Genomic DNA, 12,502 nt, shown 5'->3' with positions numbered 1-12,502 from the left:
TTTGAATTCAGGATGTTTAAGCACTGAACTAATTAATTTTTTGGGCGATGGAACCGAACTTTCATTAATGGCTGATTTAACATTTCCTACCACATATAAGCAACTAATGAATGGTATTTATTGAAATTTAATATTTGAGTTTCATTCGCTACCTGACGATTTTTTTTCGAATGGAATAAAGTGAATCCCTGCTAAGAGCCACATTTACATTTTGTTATGTATATGTTATCTAAAAGCTTACTAGGGTCATTTAAATTTTAAAGAAGTTTTTAAAGCTTGTTTGGTTAATCTTGTGCAACATTTTCTCTAAACTTAAAAATTCCTAGCTCTCGGTTATATGCTGATCACATCAGAATTTTTTTAAAGGATTTAGATCAATCGATTTTCAGACGGAAATCAAATTTTCAGTGAAGTCATCAAAACTGTCGAATGAATATTATGTTTTTTGGAAGCAACCTATTGGCTTTGATTAAACAAACTCTTTCGAAATTTTCAGTGCATTCAAGTATTTCATGATTCTTTGAGAATTACAAGCTTTTAAAGAGATATGAGTAAAAATATGCGAATTCTAATCACTTTGTGACGAAGTTAGAAACACAAGTGATAAATAAATGATGAGGCTTTAGCATACGCAATGCGAGTAAAATAGAACGAAAGTATTAATTATTAAATATAATTAAACTATTGTTACTCCTTTCAATTTATTAGTATACTTGAAGTTTATTAATTAATTAGAAAATTTCAACTTTTGACATTTTAAAATAATATTTAATTTGTTAATGATACTAGAAAAGTTCATTTTCCAATTTTGTAATTTGAATTTCTTGTGTATTTAGTTCATTCAAATAATATTTATAATGATTTTTGCCTCTTATGCTCTACTGAACCGTAAAAACTTTCTTGTCAAATCTTTTATTCAAATAGCATCGTTTTTTTCAATATGATTTCATTATATTTGTTTTTTTTCTACCTTTCATACAGTTTTCATTAATAGATTTCCACTTTTAAAATCAGAAACCGTGGTTACAACAACTATATTTATAGGATATAAGTATACATACATGAAAAATTTCAGATATTCACCATTTTAACTTTTCAGTTTTTTCTAATATTTATTCTACATGCATGAGGATCCTATATTCATAAGTTTCGTAAAACTATATGCATATATACATATAAACTTATTCTCTCGAATCACCTATACTCACGAAATCATTAGGGATTTTAAGAATATATTCATTAAAAAAATTGTAAAAAGACAAAAGTAATATTAAAAAATAGAGAAAAAGGGAATGAAAAATTGGTTCCAATCAGAAAACATATTTCATTTCCAATAAGTTCTTATCGTATTCAATCAACTCATGTCCATCATAATTTTTTATTTAAAAAAAAATGGGAAAAAATAAAAAATAATCAAAAATACATCAAAAATAAGAAAAATTTTTTTTTTTGTGTTTTTGTTTACACAACATAATTTTCCTATTTTGAGTCCTTGCAGGATCCTATATTAACCCTTTCATACCATTAGATTTTAACTTTTTCGTAAAGTGAAATTGAGAAAAAATTCACGTAGCTTTTTTATTACGATCTAAAGAAATACAATGATTATTGTGAACTAGAACAAGGTTTATAAAACATTTGTTTCATAGATAGTTATTATTGGAACCAAAAAATATAATCTGTTTGTAAGATCCTATTATGGTATTTCGATTCTTAAATCAACCTAATTGTTGAAAAAACTTGTTAGATAAAACCATACAACACAATTACAGTAACACAGTATTATACAATTCAGCAATTGCCATTTATAAGCTGAATTTCGTATCAGAAGTAGACGGCATTTCATTTTGTCGTAAGATTTTTAATAAAATCTTTGTTTTAGAGATTGCAAATATTACCTAAACTTCCTAAAAATGTGCATCGAAATTTAATTGTCATCAGCCTGCAATTATTCTCATGAAAATTTATTATAGACCAAACTTCCACGATGGCGTATGAATTAGTTATATTTTCCCCTGAAAGTATTTTTAGTCCAATAATCTTCTTACTTAGTGTCTGTCGCTATTCATATTGTACTCTTAAATTTCTTATAAAAATTACTCGGAAGAATACCTATGACTTCGTATTAATATCCAGGAAAATGTCGAAGTTGGAGAAAATTAGAATTTTTAAAGCTTTTTCGTATTTGACTCTGCTTATTTGTGTTATCGATGCATTCAATCATTCGTAATTTGTTGGATTCATAGTTACTTAAGTCTTTTCATAGTTTCAAATCTTATCAATTGTACTTCGAACAAGGCTACTATCAATAAATCCAATTTACCAAACTGAAAGACGAAGGGAGTTAATTTTTTCCTTATTAGTGTAAAATAAAAAACAAAGTTCTTATTAACAATGAGGATGCTACGAAAAAAAAAGAACATAAAAAAAAAAATTATCAAATTGCAGAAAACAACAATAACAAAAAAGGAAAAGCAAGAATAAAACAAACAAAACATGCAAAAAATCTAACAAAAAAAAGAAACAAGATAAACAAAATCAAAACAAGAAAAAAAAAAATTTCACATTTTTTTTTAATGAAAATTGGAAAATGAAAATAAACTATGACTAGAATTTTCCAGCTCAACTAATAGCCAATATCATCTAAAGATTGTTATTTTCTTTCTTTTTCTTATAAATGTTTGCTTACATAACCCCCTTATTGCTTGTACATGCAAAATACATTTGTACATAGGTACGTGTGCACTCTATACAAAAAAACTACACAACTTCATATCTCAACCATTGATTTCGGGGGAAAAGAAAAAAAAAATTTTTTTTTGTTTCGTCCCACTCATCAATTTTTAGTGCATCCTATGTGAAAAGGCGAAAATTTCATTCGCTTTTCCTATGGATGTGAAATAAATTTTTTTTTGTATATTTTGTTTTTTTTCTCTGTAATTTTTCAGTTTAGGTTTTCCACTTTTATGTTTTAGATTTTCATTTTTATTTTTTGTTTCTCCTTTTTTTTTCAAAATTTTCAATATTCATTTGCAGTAAAAACATAACAAAAAATCAGAAAAAAAAATATCCTTCAGATGGGAAACGTAAAAAAAATAAAACGGCAACAACAATAAAACAATAAAAACGAAAAAAAAATCTATAGAAAATTAAAGTGGAACAAAAATAGCATCCTGCCTGATGCATGCACAACGAATGTTACTACATCGCATCGCTCTACCCCTCATTTTACTCAACGAGAGAAATGCTATAATAATAATAGGGAAAACAAAAAGAGAAAAGACAAAATTGTATTTGAGATAATTTTGTATTTTTCCAACCCAATAACTGATAAGTGGGTGGTTGGTTGGCTGGTTATCTCTCTATGCACATAATACAAAATAAAAAGAATCATTCGAACTTTTCTATAGTATAACTGAATCGCAATACATATATACGTATATACATAATATAGCGTACAGTGTAGAGAGAACAGTTAAAAAAAAATTATATTGCATTAGAAAAAATGTATGTATGTAAAAATTATCATAGGGAACTCACAGTTTAAGCTGAAAGCGGAGCAAAAGAGTTTGAGGTAATTTGGGTTATAATAAGAGAAATTTATTTTTTGTGTTGTATTTCTCTTCTGCTTTTTGGCTTCTATACATTTGGCACTGAAACACAAAACGAAAAACAAAAATAATACACAAAATGTAAGACCAACCAAATTAAAAAGTATAGAAGAGAAAAGGAAAAACAAAACGAAAAAAAAAGTTAAAATAGAAATAGAAAAAATAAGCTAAAAAAAATTATCTAAAAATTGTACACATTCATTGTTTGTAGGTTTTCTTTCCGAGAATTAGTTATGTACCAAAACACAAAAGAAAAACAATAAAAAAATAACACCCATAGGTATAAGATATGCATTCCGAAAATTGGAATACAGGATATTCCAATGTACGATACACGTCTCTGTAAAAAATATGTGCTTGCATATGTATTGGAATAGAATTACTTTGAATATATTGTTCTAATACAGGCTGGTGTTTACAAAAGACAAAATATTAGTACAGATGAATAGAATTGACAATGTCAAATTATTGGATGCTTTTATTAAAAAATCTTAACGGCCATAGAGCAAACAGAATTTCCGACCAAGCAATTTTTCTCAATAAAAAATGAAATTTTTCGTAATTATAGTAACTGATCACCATTAATGCTAACAGAAGAATATTAACAATTTCGGATCTCTTTTTATCATTGACCACAGATGTTTTAGTTTTATTTCTAGTAGAAAATAAATTTATTGTAGAAAATATTACTAACATTCAGTAACAGGTTTTGTTATTTTCCAATAAACTTTTCTTATTCAGGAAAACATATATAATCGAGATAATTGAGTTGGTCCCATAATTACAGGGTATTTATTATTAGATAACGCTTAAGTTAAAGTATGTACCAGATTACTTAATTTACATATTGTTTCGCTACAATTACAATAAAATTGTCAGCGATTTGTGAATTCTTTTTACGTTTAATCGATTTTCTCAGTTAAACTTATTCTATTATACTATTCATGAACATGTTGATTTATAAAGAATTATACATTCTATAATGTTTCATGGAAAATTTTGAAAGATAATAAAATATGGGAAGAAAATAAAAATTCATTCTAATTATATTTTTAATTTAAATGGATGTCAAGTGGTTCACAATTACGTGCTTACAAATAGCTTGTGTTTACATGCTTCCAAAGAGTGTATGGAACATTCTTTAAAATGAGATTAATCTTAAAATGTACTGCACAAAATTCGTATATTTAAATTAATTTTGTATTATTAATTATCTGTTCTATTCTTTTTTGAAGCGCTCAAACATTTTGTGTTCACAATCAATATTAATTTTTGCATTTCTCTCAATTCAACAATATAAAACCTCGAATATTTTGACCACGTCTGTTAATTTGCAAATAATTTACAAAATATTTTCTTAAACACCATTTTGTTCTTATCGAACCAGCTAACCTAATTCAAAATATAAAACAAAAAATACAACAAAAAAAAAAATAAACACAAAACCAAAAATATTATAGTCAGCAGGAAATTGACAACGATGATAATGATAATAATAATGATAGTTGTGGTGATGATGATGTTGATGAAGAAAATAATGATTATAATAGTCATGATTACAATGCAGAACTTTGATTCGATAAAAATTGCACATTGGTGCACAAAACTAGAAAATTTAGAAAAAAAAGGGCTTACGTATATACAAGGACAAACAAAAATCAAAATAAAAAAGGATATTTTTTTCCTGCCAATACATTTTATGCACATAAAATTTTATTATTTTAGTGGGAAAAAGTCATAAAAAAAATAAAGAAAAAAATCAAGTAAATTTATTTTCATTTGGCTAAATATTTAGACATCTTGTTTTGTTTTGGTGATTAAATTATTTTGAAATTGTACTTTTAGTTCGTGTATCTCACAACAGAATCCACCTTATCTCAATAATAATAATGTTTTCAAATATGTATGCCTGCAGTATACATACTTTTATATCTAACTAACATCAGAATGAATAAAGTTTTTCAAATACTTATTTATCATCTGAAGTGCAATACAACATTGCAGAAAATTCTTAATTACATAATGGATCCAAAATGAAAGAATTTGTTTTTTTTTTGTTGTTGTTGTTGTTATTTTTAATTTTGTATATATGATTTTTTAGTTGATGTACTCAAAAATGGTTAAAAAAGCAATTTTAATGATTACATATTGATTAGGATTTTTTTTTACAAATTATTTTACAGTTTTATGCATTTATAACCATATAGCTGCAAAATATATCAAGAAAGCAATTTACTTTTGAAGAATTGCAAAACTTTGAAAGGCACGTTCAAGTAATTAAAAATGGTATGAGCAAGTGAAAACTAAAACTGATTAGAATATTTGGTTTTATTTAGTTATTATTTGGTATATTCGTGCAAATTTTTCAAAAAAAAAAATTAAAATTGACTTTCAAACGTGCCAAGAGTTTCAGAGAACAAATTTCAGTAAGTGTTTCCTTAAAATGATTTTCCGACATTTCAATTTCAGCATTATTTTCATGAAAATTACTTTCTTCTTTTGTAATATTTCATACTTACCAATTTAAACTAATTCGACTTATCAGTGAACCAAATTCAGTGAAATGAATTCAGTGTACCCAAAAATTAAGTAAGAATCATGTAAATAGTTCACAACTTCTTATGTGCAATAGAAAATGTAAGACGTGCCAGTTTTGGTACCCGTGCCATTGAATTGCCATCCTGGTCATAGTATTTAAAATTTTAGTTGTAATAAATATTCTGTCCGTATTTCATGATATTTGTTTTCAATAAATTGTTCTAAAAGCTTTAAAAAAGGTGCATATAATCAGAACTTACAAAAAAATGTTCAGTACTATATTAGAATTAAATAGTTGTTTAGATTGGGCTTAAATTTGTTCTGACTGTACGTAATGTATTTCTTTTCGTTTTTCACTTTCTCCCCAGACATTACACTTTTTAGCTTATGATGTTTTTTTCAAAATACATTAATTTTCAGTTTCTAGAGCGGTTAGAAATTCTAGTACCAAATCAATTATTAATCATTTGAGTTGATTTTAATAAATTGTTGTAATTAAGTTAATTTTATTTCAGAGGCAAGCTTGGTACTAAAATTTTATATTACTTAATAAATACCTTAATATGAAGCAACAACCGATTATTTGCATTATTAAAGAAATAAAAATGTTAAAATAAGAAATTTTGAAAAATCCAAACCGTTTTTCCAAAATTTCTTTTTTGCATACTTTAAATATTTTGCATACTTTAAGGGGACGCATATTTAGTTTCTATCGGATCTTCATACTATTTTTGATAAAGTTTTTAATATTTTTTATGAATTTTCTAATGTTTTTATGATTGGATGTTCCAACTTGTAATTTCTATGATACGACTAAAAATTTTTTACAACTATGTATGTGTATTAAATATTCAAAGAGGGTAAAACAAATGATAATTAATTTCAATTATTTTAATGAAAGTTTTCAATGTTCTTAACAGTTTATAAAAATATTGAGCCGTTTTATACAAATTTGAAATTAGTTTCTCAGAAGTCTAAGCGTTTTACGATGAGAATCCCCACCACGCAATTACAATTAATTTTGATAAATTAGAAAAAAAATTATTAATACATTATGTAAACTCAACGTTTAACCAATTATATTATAAAATTGATAAAAATAACAAAATTTATTGATCAATTTGTTAAACTTGTTACTTAACTGCGTTTATTTAACTCTTGTTATCACGAAAATATCTAATAAATTGTACCTGTAAATGTAATTTTAATTTATTTTCAATATTAACTTTCTTCAGTATACTTTTAATGGATATTATACTTACATATTATGTTTTGTTAAACAGAATTGAATGAATTTTAAAATCATGGAATAATTTAAATTACATAGCAATTACATAGTTTATTATTGCTATTGTTATCATGTGTGATAGTTTGACAGTGTATACAATCATGTGTGCTTTGTATAGAAAATCTAATGAATTCGTCATTTAAATTCGAATTGTGCTGTCATGAATCGTACAATAAATCTAAAGAAAGACAAAAGATTAATAAAAAAGTAATAAGTTTATTAAAAATTCATTATTGTTTACCTTTACCTTGGTCCTACAGACTTAAGTATTATGCAATATAATTAAAAATTTTTAGTTTTTTCTAATTTTTTTATTTTCTTTCTGTTAAGATTTATAAGTTCTTGCATATAATTATAGAAACCTAAAAAAAACATGAACGGTCCCTATGCTAATTCGATATTTTAAAATCGTCCGATCACCCAAACTTCTCGTCAGCAGATAAAGATTAAAATTAGATATTAGTTTCAGTATTACAATGTGAGTGTATTTTTAACAATATATTATAAAATTTATTAATCTATCTGTCAATACCCATTATATTTTTTACGGCCGACCAAATGACCTGAAATTTCAATAACTCGTAAAATAATGCGATAAATAGCATGCACTTCATATAATATAGAAAACTGCTAGAAATAAATTTTTCTTCTTCTTCTTCCTACGTAAGGTCTTCGACTTGTGTTCAAATTTTTAGAAATATGAAATTAGAACTTTTTTAAAATTAATTACCTTCATCACGTACTAAATTAGGAGAACATGGTTTACGAGAAAAAAAATCATCAAAGGTATTTTGTGGAAGCTTGAAACAATATTTTGTTTAATGAAACAGAAAAACTCCTGGTGATGCCATTTTCACAATGTATAACTGTATAACTATCATATCGAAAATAAGTTTTGTTTAACTCTGGCTTTTCTTCAATTGTCGAATAAATCTTCCGCCGTTTTAAAGTCATGTTTAGAATAGATGCAGATCTCTATAACCTGGATTTGAAGTTAATATTATGTGTTTGCTATAATTTACTTGTACATTTCAAAAATAAAATCTACAAAAAATAAAAATATTTTTCATGAATGTCGAAAAACTTTAAATTATACTTGACTATAACCGAGACCAAAACAGAGGAGTATCACTAATTTTAATAAAATTTTTTGGCAATATAATTTTCCAGAAAAACAAAATAACTGTCCCTTGTCTCATTATGTCCGAAACAATAAAACACAGCGCTATTAGTAAAATTTAACCCTAATAAGAGTGCAAAAATTTATGTGCTCCGAAGCAAACTGCATCTCAATTATCAATATCAATAATATAAGAAAATAAAGAAAAACCCATTGCGATACAAGTGGATCAAATTAGTAGAATTCAACAAAAAGGTAATATAATTCTACATTTTGAACGTCAATTAAAAGAGCTGGCTCTATTCAGTTAAAATTGCTTATATTCACATATGCCGTTTAAAATATAGAATTTCATTAACAACTTAATATTAAAAATTTAAAAAAAAACTCTTATGCTTATCCAGCTATCTCAGGTGAAGACAATAAGTATACCAATCCCCATGTCAATACAAATATTCAATAAAATTTACATTTCCTTATACCAAAACATTTAGACTTCAGACCTACATATGATTTCTTCGTATTGCCATTTAATACAAAGCTTAATTAATTTATTTGTTCTTAACGAATTTTTTATTACAGCGCTATCAAAACCGGATTGCTTTTATTCGAAAAAACCTTTAAGTAATAATATTAATTTATTCTTAAATTTTGTTATTAAAACCGTCTTTGAAAAACACACAATTTCTCTAAAGAATTTCGCTCAATTCAATTCGATTATTCTCATCATTTACTTAGGAACTGCTTTTTCTAAAACTACATTCTCATAATATCTGCAATTATTATTAAATTTAATAAAATTAAAGAAACCCAATTAACTAAATAAAACTTTGAAAATCTTTAATAATTTTGAGAAAATGTTGAATTTTGAAATTTATATATATGTATATATATATATATTATGATTACAATATGGTAATAGTATATAGTAATATAGGTTAGGTTGTCGCGGCTCCCCGAAGGGTACACATAGGCCAACTAGGCCCGTTGTAGTACCGCTGGATCTCTTCCCTCCCCCTCCTCATCTGAACCAGCCCGAACCCTCTAAAAATCGGTTCAAATTCCTAACGCTTACATCACACGCTTACATTACAGTAAGACCCAAGGAATCTCTGCCTGGAGTTCGCCAGTGCCGGACATGAGCATCATAGTAATATAACCGTACACCTAAAAATATTCTTAACGTACTATACATGCGTTACTTTTAGCTTTTACCTAATTATTAATGTTATATTTCTTTAATAGTGTGTATTCCATATTCATGTTTTCTAGCTTTTCCAATGTTTTCATGAAATTTTAATGAATTTAGTAAAAGTAATGGTTCCATCACCGACTTCTATGCCTAATATAAGGGTTTGAATTAATGTACCTTTGGAAAATTTTTCAAAAATCTATTAAAATTCAAGTGCTCATTGTGGATTATTGGTCATAATACTTAGTATATAATTGTTATAATCTCAGTTAATGTGAAAACCTTTTAAAATAACTCTATCACATTAAAAACCTTAAAAGTAACTCTATCACATCTAGTTTAGCCGGAAAACGCTAAAGTTAAGTATTGTTGCATTATAAGTATGTATTTCAGCATAAAATAGTTATGAAATGAATAAACAATACTGCACAAATCCCAGTATTTAATTTAAAAAAAAATCCTTTTAATCATATTTTACCATATCGCGTCCCTGTTATACACACATATGCATATTGATTGCTATTTGTTCATTAAAACCTATGAATATCCTTAATTTTTTGTTTATTAAAATTTTATATGCAATTATACATACACATAAAAATAGTGTACATACCTACAAACTCATTTATAAATAATATTGAAATTTTAAGCTGTTCATTTTTGTTTCAGGATTTTTTGAGTATCCACAAAACAAGCATAAAAAAAGCAAAAACAAAACAACAAAACGAAATAAATTCAAAATATAATATAGGAAAGGAGTAGGATACAAAAAAGAAAGAAGAAGGGGAAAATAAATAACAAAAAAAAGTTTTATAATATCGCCAGGAATAGAAAAGGAAACCAAATGGAAAATAAGTGTACTGACTGCGTATAGAATATTTTTTTTTTCTTTCTTTATTTTTCTTTTTTTCTCTATTTTATCAAAGGTTCGACAATGATTGTATTGATATTGATGTTGATTGTATGATATTTCTGATAATGATAAGGATAGTTTATTGATTATAATGACGATGATGATGATGATGATGATGGAGATGATGATGATGATTTTGATTGTGATATTTATAATGATTATAGCTATGAAGATTCACATATTTGTATATGAAAATTTGATATCGGAGTTTTCTCTGTGTATAGTTTCGTTATTTAGATTTCGTTAGTTTTATGCGATTTTAAATGAATAGAGAAGAGCATATTGTGAATAATATGAGGTTTTGTTGATTGTATGTACTCGTAGCTAGTTCTGAGGCTCTTTATTTTACATAATTTTATATTTTAGCTTTAGTGTTTTTTGTTTTTGCATTTATCTTATATGTTTTGTTGTTTAAGTCCTTTCTACCTCTGTGAGTGTCATATTATCATTATTTTGTTTTTCATTTATTCTTTATATTAGAAATTTTATTGAAATTTCATGTCCCTTAACTTAGCAACGAATCATATTCCATATTAATATGTAGATATATTTATATTGTATATGTACATACATAGACCCACTATTTTTATGTATAACTATAAATTCCTGAATAACTGGTTGCCTGGACTATGCTGTTTACTCTAAAAAAATATGTATATGAAAGAACTAAAAAGTTAAGTCTATGATATTGTATGCTATAATAATATTGATGTGTGACGGTATAATTTTGGTAATTTCATTGATGTTTTTTTTTTGTTTGGTATAGGGAAAAGGATAGAACTGATTATATATATGTACTTTATTATTATTTCTATATAATTTTTTCAAATGTGGGTGCTGTTAATTTTTGGAATATTCAAATACGTTTTTAATATAGGTTTATATTTATATGTGCAAATATTATTATGTAAATGACTGTACCTACCTACATAATATAGTTCCATTTGTTGTGTAAAATTTAAAATAGGAGATTTATTTTTTTTTAGGTTTATTTCTAAAATGACTATATGGATGGTGTGACCTATACCAGTACATAATTCAATCGTATGATGTTAAGAATTTTATCCTATGTACAAAATATTTTACAAAATATACAAAATTTTTACATAATTACTTAAGGATTTATGTACGTTTCTATATTTAAAGCATTATAATTATTAATATATTTGTAGTGAATGTAAATAGAGAGTATGCAATTTTTATCCTTTTCATCTTCGAAACTTTCATTTTAAATAGTAAATATCGAAATATTCTGGTATTTTGCTTTTTTTTTGTTGATTTGGTGTTGTGTTATTTTTGGTGTGTGTGTATACCTACTGTAGGTATTCACTTTTTTCTCTTGCCTGTTATTATTTATTTTTGTTATTCCTGTGGGTGATGGTTACAAAATGATTGCGCTTTGCATACTCAGATATTAAAAAATAATATAGAAAAAAAGAGTTTATTTTTGGAAAACTTTTTGTATATATCTACTGCAATACATCATTATTTTTTATTAGAGAATTTTATTTGAAATTATATGCAAATTTTTTATTTTTTGTTAAAGTTTTTTTTTTTTTGGTTTTACAAAGAGATGATGAAATAATATTGGCGATTTTAAAATGCAAATGTGAAATTTCAAATGAAGTGCGCACTTAAACCTCTACCTAATGGCTTCTTATGTTAAATATGTGTATACAAATATTTTATATCTGCAATACAAGCATAGGCATGCCTTCAGAGAAAATATCGAATTGTAGAATGAAAAGATATAAGGTTCAATTTTCTACAATAAGTAAGTGTGTATAACAATATCTAAGCACAGATGATTATTGAGATGTTTGGCATTTTTTCTGCTATT

This window comes from Condylostylus longicornis, unplaced genomic scaffold (genome assembly GCF_029603195.1).
Source record: "Condylostylus longicornis isolate FDR11 unplaced genomic scaffold, ASM2960319v2 ptg000010l, whole genome shotgun sequence".
NCBI lineage: Eukaryota > Metazoa > Arthropoda > Insecta > Diptera > Dolichopodidae > Condylostylus > Condylostylus longicornis.
The sequence above is the reverse complement of the archived record's forward strand: the minus strand, read 5'-3'. Positions refer to the sequence as shown.